The sequence below is a fragment of the Elgaria multicarinata genome, chromosome 1 (assembly GCF_023053635.1).
Source record: "Elgaria multicarinata webbii isolate HBS135686 ecotype San Diego chromosome 1, rElgMul1.1.pri, whole genome shotgun sequence".
In the NCBI taxonomy this organism is placed as follows: Eukaryota; Metazoa; Chordata; class Lepidosauria; order Squamata; family Anguidae; genus Elgaria; species Elgaria multicarinata.
Window position 1 is genome coordinate 5,126,819 of NC_086171.1, and position 8,689 is coordinate 5,135,507.

At 48.7% G+C, this 8,689-nt stretch overlaps 1 protein-coding gene across 1 annotated transcript in view; it reads left to right on the top strand.

The window, feature by feature from the left end:
• The window catches only part of MYL3 (myosin light chain 3), a 55,004-nt gene extending 49,779 nt beyond the window's left edge, over nucleotides 1-5,225 (top strand). Inside the window, exon 7 of the mRNA XM_063122920.1 lies at nucleotides 3,641-5,225. The gene's annotated coding sequence lies outside the window, so the exon portion shown is untranslated. The remainder of the gene's footprint in view (nucleotides 1-3,640) is intronic.
• Nucleotides 5,226-8,689: the final 3,464 nt, after the last annotated feature.

Sequence of the window (8,689 nt, forward strand, 5' to 3'; positions counted from 1 at the left end):
CCAGCTAGGAAATAGAAACCAAATGCATAGTTACAAGATGGGGGATACTTGGCTCAGCAATACTACAAACGAGAAGGATCTTGGAATTGTTGTAGATCACAAGCTGAATATGAGCCAACAGTGCGATATGGCTGCAAGAAAGGCGAATGCTATTTTGGGCTGCATTAATAGAAGTATAAGCTTCCAAATCGCGTGAGGTACTGGTCCCTCTCTATCCGGCCCTGGTTAGGCCTCATCTAGAGTATTGCATCCAGTTCTGGGCTCCATGATTCAAGAAAGATGCAGACAAGCTGGAGCGTGTTCAGAGGAGGGCAACCAGGATGATCACGGGTCTGGAAACAAAGCCGTATGAAGAGAGACTGAAAGAACTGGGCATGTTTAGCCTGGAGAAGAGAAGATTGAGGGGAGACATGAGAGCACTCTTCAAATCCTTGAAAGGTTGTCCCACAGAGGAGGGCCAGGATCTCTCTCGATCCTCCCAGAGTGCAGGACACAGAATAAAGGGCTGAAGTTAAAGGAAGCCAGATTCCGGCTGGAGATCAGGAAAAACTTCCTGACTTTTAGAGCAGTACGACAATGGAATCAGTTGCCTGGTGAGGTTGTGGGCTCTCCCACACTAGAAGCCTTCAAGAGGCAGCTGGACAACCATCTGTCAGGGATGCTTTAGGGTGGATTCCTGCATTGAGCAGGTGGTTGGACTCGATGACCTTGTAGGCTCCTTCCAACTCTACGATTCTATGATTCTATGATCAGGCTCACTGCAGGCTGGATGACTCCCCTTTGTTCTTTCTCCATGCTGGAACTCTGCCCCCTTCCCGTCATCCAGAAAGAGACCCAAGCTTATCTGTCTCCCTTCTACTGCCTCTGATCTAAGCCCCAAGCCCTGCCAAGAGTACTCCTAGATCCATCATTGTTGCTGGAGGTCCAAGTGACCATGGAACCTCGCAGTGCCTTTTACCAGCTTTGGCTCGCTTGCCAGCTATGGCCTCTTCTGGACAGCAGTACAGCTATTAGTAATCCCAAGACAGGACTACTACAATGTGCTCTATGTGGTGCTACCTTTAAGGCTGCTCTAGAAGCTGGAGCTCGTGCAGAATGCTGCAGCTCGGCTGTAGTCAGGAGCTTCCCCTTTCCAGCATGGAACTCCTCTGCTGAGGGAACTGCACTGGCTGCCCATTCGCTACCGGGCCAGGTTTAAGGTTCTAGTACTATTGTATAAAGCTCTAAACAACTTGGGGCCAGGATACCTGAGAGATCACCTTCTCCCTTACCAACCTGCCTGATAACTGAGGTCATTGGACGTCATGCGCCTGGTGGTTCCACATGGACCTATGGTTCAACTGGAGTCCACCAGGAGAAGAGCTTTTTAGTGTGGTGGCCCCTTCCCTTTGGAACTCCCTGCCCCTGGAGGTCAGGAAGATGCCAACACCAGGCTGCTTCTGGGGCCGCCTGAAAACAGCTCTTTTCCGGGAAGCCTTCCTCAACTGATTAGCCACTGTTTATGTTGGTCCTTTGTTTTTAAACAGATCAATTTTAATTTGCTGTTTTTAATCTTCTTTCTTTTTACTGTTCACCCCAATGTGCACCATTCCGGGATCTATTTTAGATATGGAGCAGTATATAACTATTGTAAATAAATAAATAATAAATAAGGGTAGGGATGGGCAAATCAGAAAACCTGAGTTTTCCAAATCCCATCTCCAAACTTCTTCTGACTCAAGTCCATATCAGACTGATAGCTTTGTGTTGTTGTTGTGGTTTTGCATGAAAACCTGGGCTTATTTTCATGCATATTTTCCCAACTGTGCACATAGAATCATAGAATAGCGGAGATGGAAGGGGCCTCTAAGGCCATCAAGTCCAACCCCCTGCTCAGTGCAGGAATCCACCCTAAAGCATCCCTGACCGATGGTTGTCCAGCTGCCTCTTGAAGGCCTCTAGTGTGGGAGAGCCCACATCTTTAAAATATACACTCTCTCCTCCCATGGGTTAAAATGTATTTGTGTGCATTGGTCAAAAGCACTCATTTTCCCCCGACTGGTGTCAAACTTATTATTTTGGTCTGTGACTCACACTGCACGCTCTGAAATTTATGGACTTCGACCACTGACTGTGTCTGAATGCATGTTTGGGTCCAGAAGATGTGAACTAGTTAAAATCCCATTATTATTTTTTAAATGAACTGAAATTAATTTCTCACTTATCCTTTGCAGTGGAGGCTGGTGGACCCATTGTCAGTGGGTGTGTGAATCCACTCTGGGTTTCAGTCAGAACCATCAAGGTGCTATCCAAGGTGCTGAACTCATTTTGGAGGATTGGGTCCAGAACCGTAGATAGTTCCTTTAGAATGACTGATCCTGACTGAAATTTAGAGCAGATTCACAGCCCCACGGATGCTGGAGCCACCAGCCTCCACTGGTGCTCAGCCAAAAGGCAGTGCAGGCCAAACTGGGGTGTGCCATAGGCCAGTGGTTCTGCAAACCTGGGGTAAGGTATGGGTGAAATGAAAAGGGTGGTTTTTTTTTTCATTTCATTGCCAATCTTAGTAGGGATGCCATAATAATTTGACAGGTTCAGTTTATCCAGGTTTATCCACAGTCATAGAAGTCATAGAGTTGAAAGGGGCCTATAAGGCCATCCAGTCCAACCCCCTGCTCAATGCAGGAATCCACCCTAAAGCATCCCTGACAGATGGTTGTCATTTTTAATCATTTTTTTTATCATGAGTTTTAACAAAATAAAACAATAAAAAGGAAAAAGAAAAGGTTCATCCACAGTCATGAGGCTAAAACTTGCCTCCCCATCTCTGTCTCTGTCTCTCTCTCTCTCTCTCTCTGGGCATGTCTAAGCAGTGTTTATCTTGGGGATCATCCCAGGATCATCCCTGTGCGTCCAGATGACACACAGGGGATCCCAGGAGCAGGGAGAAATGATCCCTCCATTTCCTCTGGATATCGGCAGGCCCTTTTAGCCCGATTTTCCCCGCAGTCCCGGGATGATCCCGAGGACCGCTGGTGGTGTGGGCAGCCATCCTGGCTTCTTCCCTCCTCCCCGCAAGTAGCGGGGATCAGCAAAGGGAAGGAGCTGGGCTGTGGGGAAACCAGGGACATCGTGTGTGTGTGTGCAGAGTGGAATCAGGGCTTTTTAAAAAAAGAACAACCCACATGTACTTTTCCACTGGAGCGCAAGTACGCTCCAGCTCCTCTTCTTCTAAAAAATTATAAAATGGCGGGCGCGACGTCCTGCTTCCTCCTCGGACGTCAGCACCGCATGTGAACGCAGGGGGGGGGGTTTCTAGCGATCCGCGTATCGTGAGATCCTCCCCCCCTCCCTCCCCTGGTGTAGACATGCCTCCCCTATCTCTTTCAAATAAACCTCCTTAAGGAAAACAGAGGCCAGGGGAATTTGCCAAAGAGTTAATATCAAGCAGCCTCTTGTCTGCCCTTCCTCCACTCTGGGCAGAATAAAACTTTGTTTCCTTGCTTTTATTTCTTGTTTGGTGTTGCGTTTTTCGTTTTTGTTTTTTTGGCTCTGGTGGATGGGTTTGAGTCTGTTTCATTGTAAACCGCGCTCAGAGGTTTTGAACTGAAGCAATAAATGAATACAAGTTTGTTTCTAACTGTTAATACTTTGTTTATAGGATATGTCAACAGGAACTGGGCGCTGACCTTGGATTTAAACAGAATCAATGGAATTTATCTGCTATTTCCAGTTGGAATTGATGCTCAAATTTCCTGAAATGTATTGTGTTTGTTTCTGTCATTCTCGAATGGGTATTTTTTTAACTCCATCTTGCCTCCTCTCAACCGAATCCCTGTGCCTTCTGCCCTGTTGTTTTCTCTGCTTGGAATCGCTGCCTCTACTACTTCTCTTGCATCAACCTACCCTCTACCTTACCTCCATCTCTATTACCACCTGACGGCTCTTCATCCTCCTCCTTCATCTGGAAATCTTCCCAATCTATTCTGTCTTCTCTCCAGCTCTTCCCCTAAACTGAGGACTAAGTCCCACTGAGCTGGAATGCTGTGATGCAAAACATGGCTGGCATTTAATCAGCTTGGAATCCTAACAGTTATCTACTACTTGTTCTAACAGAATAGTAGTTTACTACTATTTGTAATTTCGTAGTAGCTAACTACTAGTTGTTGTCACTATTAGCTATTTTCAGAGACACACCCTCACATGATATACAAGTATGAACATGTTGTTCTCCTGTGTGCATCCCAGAGCAATTCTTGCTTGCTGTTGTGTCAAAGATAAGTGATTCACAACATTTGTATTAAGATGTACTCTCTTATCCCTTAAAGAGTGTTAACTTCAGACATATGGGGGCTCCCAGGCAAGGCATCCCTCCATGGACCCCTAAACATGCAAAATGTGAGATGCAAAAATATCCTTTTAGACTTATTGGGTCAGTGGGCCCTTGGGGGTGCTGGCATTTGCCCAACTGTGCCACTCTCTAGAACCAGCCAGGTCCTCGAATTGGAAGTAACAGGAAAATCAAAGGTCCTGGAACAGTTTTCTTGGTGGAAAGAGTAGAAGAAATTGAGAAAAGGAAGTCCTCATCACGTATCAGTTTCTCCTTGTCTCCCTGGGAAACGAGGGGATGGAAAAAGAGACAGTGACGCCATCTGTCTACCTGGATGTTGATAACTAGTATTTTTCACTTTTGCCAGGTGCCCCCTACCCCCAATACTGTTGTGCTGTTCCAACCTTTCTGTGTCTGTCCCTACACATAACAGCCAAAGCCAGTGAAGGCAGCATCTCTGCCCCAGCCCAGCCCTTTCCCACCCATAACGCTTACTAATGTAAAACACATGCCATGTCATCACGACACTGTGACACTCAAGCGCCCCGTCATTGGCTGCCACCAGCGGGGGTGGGGTGGGGGAACTTGCAATGCAATGACATCACATCCTGCACTTTGCCTTGCTAAGTATGGAAGAGGAGGAGACGCCCAGTGGCTGCTTCCAGCTCGTTCCAGACGTTGACACTGGTTTTTTGCTGTGCTGTTCCAATACTACCCTTGGTACAACTCCTCTGATGGTGGCCAAGCAATTCTTTAGAGTGAGATAGAAAGATGTCCAGGAAACAACAACAACAACAACAACCCAGAGAATCAGGCAGAAGGGTGTCATTATATTTCCTGCCCAGACAAAATGATTCCTCCATGACGACTCCATATTTATTGTAGAGTTTCTCATTAAACCAATCCTTTTTCTCAACTGTGGAAGCCTTTGGCCTTCTTCACTGGCTTGCTTTGAACCATGAGTCAGGGGTGGGAAACCTCAGGCTTGAGAGCCAAATCCAGCTCATCTGGGGTTCTAATTTGGCCTTCCAATGTTCCCCAAATAGCCACACCCCTTTTCCCCTGGCCCCTCCCCCTTTGCCCCAACCACCAATCATAGAACCATAGAATCATAGAATAGCAGAGTTGGAAGGGGCCTACAAGGCCATCGAGTCCAACCCCCTGCTCAATGCAGGAATCCACCCTAAAGCATCCCTGACAGAGGGTTGTCCAGCTGCCTCTTGAAGGCCTCTAGGGTGGCAGAGCCCACAACCTCCCTAGGTAACTGGTTCCATTGTCATACTGCTCTAACAGTCAGGAAGTTTTTCCTGATGTCCAGCTGGAATCTGGCTTCCTTTAACTTGAGCCCGTTATTCCGTGTCCTGCACTCTGGGAGGATCGAGAAGAGATCCTGGCCCTCCTCTGTGTGACAACCTTTTAAGTATTTGAAGAGTGCACTCATGTCTCCCCTCCATCTTCTCTTCTCCAGGCTAAACATGCCCAGTCATTTCAGTCTCTCTTCATAGGGCTTTGTTTCCAGACCCCTGATCATCCTGGTTGCCCTCCTCTGAACACGCTCCAGCTTGTCTGCGTCCTTCTTGAATTGTGGAGCCCAGAACTGGATGCAATACTCTAGATGAGGCCTAACCAGGGTCGAATAGAGAGGAACCAGGACCTCCCGTGATTTGGATGTCGCAATCATTTCCTGGTTTCCTGGCCATTGTGCAGTCCCGTCCCCCATCCCATTCTACAAGGTTGAAATGCCTCCCCTAAGCCTGAGTTACAGTGACAGTAAGAGCTTTAAGATCACATCTGCCGGCATTTTTATTTTAGCCCCACCCCTTTGTGCCTCTGGCCACACCCACCACTGGAATGCAGCCCCTGAGAGCTTCTCCAAAACTGGGCTGGAAGAGGGTTCCTCGTCATCCTGGCCATAGCTGGATCTGCTAAAGAGGGTTCTGAACTTTAAAAAATGACCTTTCGGTCAAGGATAGAGTTGTATAAGTCTAGATGTTGGAGAAGCCCACTGTGGGCTCCAAGGAGATCAGATTCCCAAGATTCCAACCTGTGGAGTCCATTGAGGAATGCCCCCCGCCCCCATTGACTGTGTGTCCTCTGGATTTCACATGGGTCAGTTTTCTGGCTCTACAAACAGAAGAACTGAAGAAGAGCCCTGCTGGATCACACCGAGGGTCCATCTAGTCCAGCATGCTGTTCACACAGCAGCCAACCAGCTGTCAACCAGGGATCCACAAGCAGGACACAGTGCAACAGCACCCTCCCACCCAGGTTCCCCAGCAACTGGTCCACACAGGCTTCCTGCCTTGGGTACTGGAGGTAGCTCATCACCCTCAGGGCTAGTAGCCATTGACAGCCTTCTCCTTCAGAGGCAAGATACACTAATGGCAGCTGCCATTTGCAAAAGGTAGAAGCTAAACAATTTCTGGAGCCTCCATTGTGTGCAGCAATGGCCTGGTGAACTGGTCCAATGGTGGTGGTGGTGGTCAAACGTGAGGAAGTCCGTCAGATTCCCTGAACCCAGTTGAATGCCTGTGACATCCCTACTCGTCATATCCCACTGTCCTGCAAGCCGTCATTTGCGCCTGCAAATTTTGCATACATTGTGTATTTACGGCCGCCATTTTGTCACGAGCGCCTGCCGGGGTCAAGCAGGTGGAGGGGGTCTGGGCAAGTGGTGCGAGAGGCAGTCGCAGGGGAGTTTGCCCATCCCTAACCGTACGACGTTAGGGCCTGGAAGCTTGAGAAGACATACATTCATGCCCACAATCCATCTCTGGAGAGTACGAAGGGCTGTATCAATTTCCCAACCTGATATTTTGAGCTACTTTAAGTTTCTTTGTTCTTGGACAGGGAGAGGGAGGCATATCAAACTGATTCTCTGTGCGTGTGTGTGTGTGTGTTTTATGACCCAGCACCTGTTTGGCTGTCCCAAAGAAAGCCAATCCATTCACACACAGGGCCCGCTGTCAGGAACAAAGTGCACAGTCTAAGCTGCACCCGAGTTGCCAAGGTCATGCAGGTGGTTGGAGTGACGGAGTGATGGGAACAGGCACATGTGTCTATTGGTGCTAAACTAGTTCACGGAAACCACAACTGTCTCAGGCAATCAGCTCACGCTTCTCCCAGAACAAAGCACTCTCTAAAAGACACCCTCAGACACTGGCATTGACCAAAGGCACAGCTGTTCTTCAAAGAAGCTAAAAATAAGCATAAAACCTGTTATTGACGCGAGCCAGAAACCATCCCGGGACATCTCCTTTCAAGTTTTGAAGACAATTAATTGGGGTCACTGTCAAAAGTGTGTGTGTGTGTGTGTATGAGAGAGAGAGAGAGAGAGAGAGAGAGAGAGAGAGAGAGAGAGAGAGAGAGAGAGAGAGAGAGGTCACTGGACTTCTCAAATGTCAACCTTTGCATGATGACACCAAAAGCCCCAATTGAAGGGACACTCTTGACAACTCTTTAGGCCTTTCCTCTTCCGCATCCGGCATAAGTCTTGCTTCTCTCTCATGGCACTTTCGAGTTTAGAGTTGGGGCTCAGAAATCCAGGGTTCTTCTCCCATTCGAAATGCACACTTTCCCCAAAAGGCAGGTTGAAAACAAAAATGGGAGCAGGTTGAAACAAGCATCAAAGTGATTTCTGGAGAATTTATATGAGCTCCCAAATCATTGGTTCTTCTATCCCAACCCTTGATCGAGTTATTCTATGGGCATGTCTACACCAGTCGATTTCCTGGGGATCGTCCCAGGATCATCCCTGTGTGTCCACATGATCAGGGCCGGTGCCAGACTATTTTGTACCCCAGGCAAGGCGAGCTACATGCACCCCCCCTCCAAAAAATGCTAACTTCGATTCTGCTGTTCAAGAAGAGTTTCTGAACTATTATAGTTTCCTTTTATTCAGCGATGGGAAGGGGAGCCGGTGGTTAACGCACCAGCTCCAGGCTCAGCCAGGAAGCTCCCTGGAAGGCCTTCGGCTGAACCAGCCCTCAAGCCTAGCCTCCCTCACAGGGTTGTTGTGAGGATAAAAGGTGTAGGGGGGCATATTTGCTGCCTTGAAGGAAAGGAAGACTTGAAAGCATCTCCTGCCCGCTGTCCCCTCAAGGGATAGCAGAACAGACTGCCAAAAAAAGCAAAGTATCTTCAGCTCGCTCGTAGGCTGGCGGGTGGGTGGGCGGGCCCGGCTTCCCCGTCTCTCGGCAAGGGCGGTGTGGAGAGCGCCAACCCAGGAAGGAGCTTGGATGGCGCCCAGGAGCAAGCCTCGGCTCACGACAAAGGTGCCCCCTTGATCCGCCCCGGGCTGAGTGCTGGCTGGCCGACCCACCGCCCGTGCCACCCTCTGCCCGGCCCGTGGGAAAACTCGACACGGGCTCAGCCTGATGG